Source organism: Apteryx rowi, unplaced genomic scaffold (assembly GCF_003343035.1).
Source record: "Apteryx rowi isolate R43461 unplaced genomic scaffold, aptRow1 scaffold_304, whole genome shotgun sequence".
Classification (NCBI taxonomy): domain Eukaryota; kingdom Metazoa; phylum Chordata; class Aves; order Apterygiformes; family Apterygidae; genus Apteryx; species Apteryx rowi.
Window position 1 is genome coordinate 684,531 of NW_020449464.1, and position 3,380 is coordinate 687,910.

Below are 3,380 nucleotides of genomic sequence, written 5' to 3' on the forward strand. Positions count from 1 at the left end.
TTTTTACTACGGTTTAGGAGAGAAGGTTTTTATTCAAATGATTGCACAAGAAAAGATTTTTTTAAACTCAGGATATTTTTTTAACCAAATGGCATATGGATATGAAGATTGTTAAAGCTTTATCACAAAACTTCTTGGTTTTGGACTACTGGAAACATAGAAGGGCCAAGATTTTTCTACAGAGCTACTACTCCTTGTGCAACTATTTCTGTTAAATGTGAAACTGAAAGATAGGTAATCTAGGGCATGAAAACCCGGCGTTGTAATTTTTTTAGTGATGTCTGGAATTGCAAACTTTTTTCACGTTTTAATAATATATTGGAATAAAATTGCAGCTACTTTTCATATCATGACTTTAAAAGTGAACTGCAAAGAAACAGTTACCTTCCGTGCACCATTTACAGTGATAATTGCAAATCAGAGGATCTAGGTCTTTTGAGAGGAGCCTGGATAATCTCGTCTGACCTTGTACAGGTGACACTAAGATATATCTGGTGATAAGCTTTAGTCAGCAACAGATTTTATTGGGTATTCTGACATTTATAGGTGTGGTTTCAGCTCATTTCTTTTTCTTCAATAGTTGACTACAACTTGCTGCACTAAATTGGAAGAGATCTGTCTTTGCACCTCGCTAGTACGAGTGGTGTGGCATTACTCCCCCCGGCTGATTCCTTGGTGTTCCCTGCAACGGGGATCTGAGTGAACAGTTAACAGCAATTTTCTTTTTCTCTCTCTCTCTGTCTGTCTCTTTCTAACTTTCTTGGATATGTTTGTGTCTACTTTCTTGGACAGTATTTTTATAAAGAGATACATTCAATCTTTGGAAAGCTGCCCTTTGAACTGGCAAAAATATGTTCATTTCAGTTGTTTTAGATACAGCAATCAATAACAGTTAATTAGAAAACAGTTTGCTTTTATACTGAACATATTTCACTTGCTGGTGAATAAATACCATTCTTAGAGCGTAAAAAGCTTTTTATGAGAGTCTCTATATTTGCACATATTTTCACTCGTCAAGTTGAGGTGTATGAATGTTTCACTCTTACCTACTTTGACTCATGGACTAAGGTTGAATGCTGAAATGTTTTTATAGTAAAAAAACCCCATGATATACAGTTTTTTTTCAATGGAAAATGTACATTTCAAAAATTTAATGGAAATAAATATTCTAAAGTTACAGCTTCTTTTCTTATAAGTATATGGATAAGCATAGTACAGTTCAAGAGTGGGAAAGGGATTTAAAAAGTAGAGATAGCTGTAATCTCCGAGATAGATGGGGTTGGTGGTTTAAAAGAAAAATGTATTGGACTCCAAAACTGGGTGTGATATTAAAATACTAAATATGCAGATTGAGGTGGATATGTTCCTTTTATTTCTAATGAGACTTAAAGAAAAACATTTGTCACAGATAATCATTGTTTTCCTAACTTTTGGCTTCAGTGAGTCATGAAAAGCAGAGCGGCTTATACCAGTTCCAGAGAATCGCCGAGGTTGGCAGGGACCTCTGGAGATCGTCCCCCCTGCTCAAGCAGGGTCAGCTGGAGCAGCTCGCTCAGGACCGCGTCCAGTCGGGTTGGGAGCATCTCCAAGCATGGAGGCTCCGCAGGCTCTCTGGGGAACCTGCCCCAGTGTTTGACCACCCTCACAGTTAAAAAGTTTGATTTTTTTGTTTGTTTGTTTGCTCTTTTTTAATGTCTAAATGGAATTTCTGTGTTTCAGTTTGTGTCCATTGCCTCTTGTCCTGTCACTGGGCACCACTGAAACAGTCTGGCTCTGTCTTTTCTTACTTTCCCCATCAGATATTTATACACACTGGTATGTGCCTCCTGAGCCACTTCTTCCCCAGGCTGAGCAGTCCTCCTCCTCGTATGAGAAACGCTCCAGGCCCTTAATCGTCTTCGTGGCCCTTTGCTGGACTCGCTCCAGCAAATTCATGTCTGTCTTGACAGATACTCCAGGATTTGATAGACTGCTTACAGTATATTGGCTTATTTGGGGAACCCACAGGTTCTCCTGGTATGAAAATTCAGCCCAGGTGATGCAGCGACCTGCAAACAGATACTGCATTTGTACCTATGGAGAAGGTGAATGATCATGTATCAAACAGCGGCGACTGTGAGCTACAGAAATACTTCCTTAAGAAAGCCTTTGGTCTTAAATGTTACAAAGTGAGAAGCAGCTTGCTGGCTGCTTCTGCCTTCTGCTGTTCTGTCTTGCCGGCTTTTCCCCCTGTTTTGAGTCTGTGTTCATTACTGCAGTAGAGTTTGGTTCTACGTGTTCTGCCTGCGAGACAGCTTTCTAGCAGGAAGCCTGCCATTACGTTTAGCCCATCAAAATAGTTCCAAATGAGAACCAACAACTGAGTTTATGCTGATACTAGATGTCATCTGGCCTGTGCAATAATTATTTATAAAAGCTAAGTAAGGTTAGGAATGTGCTTTAGCTAAAGTTTGATTGTTTGAAGAAATAGTGACCAAAAAGTTAAGAAAAAATGGATGAGAAGTGAGCTTGCCTGCTAAAGTGTTCTTTCCCCTAAATGAGAAAATATTACTGTTGTAGTAGTCAGCGGTAGAGTTCACTCCATTTTGTTAGCGATTGTTTTACCAATGCAGTTTTACTGCTTGCACAAAAAGACAGTACATCCCACGCAGAATCACAAAGACCAACTTAATTTTGAACCACGCCTTCCAAACGGTCTCAAACTGCCTAGAACAAGCTGAAATGTTTTAAGTTTTCAGATAAAGACTGGTATTCCTCAAAACATCTTCTCTTATCATCCCTCTACCAATCAATTACTTAAGTCAGTTGTCTAATTGGGCAATTCATTTTTATGTTATTCACTCCTGCAATTACTTTTATACTACATTCCTATTTCTGCCGTTGAAGGAAGGCAGATGTGAGCATTACTTTTATGAAAACACAGAGCTTATGGGATCAAACACAACGCTGAGCTGAAGTGTCCGCAGTGGAACTACTGTAAACGAATATTCCAAATACTCGGTGCCCTGCATCTCCAAGTGCAAGATGAGGATGTTACTGGAGAAGAACAGGTAGTAGTGACAACGAAAGGTGGCAGTGTGTTTTAAACAGCATACTTTAGGAGGAGCGCAGTCCGTATTATGAGATGGAGAGAGACTTTTAATGAGTGTGTCCGGACGCAAAACAGCCGTCAGGGGTCCGGTGTGTAAGAACGGGCTCTAGACCAAGCAGCGGTAGAGGCCCACGCTCAGAGAGGCTCACGAAGGCCCCTTTCCAGCACGTTTAAATGTTTTACAGTCCGTTCCGCGGACCCGGGACCGCGTTTTTCCCGCCTCCTCCCGGCAGCCCCTCACAGCGGCGCGCCAGGGCCGCCGCCCCTCAAGCCCCGCCCCGCCCCGGCT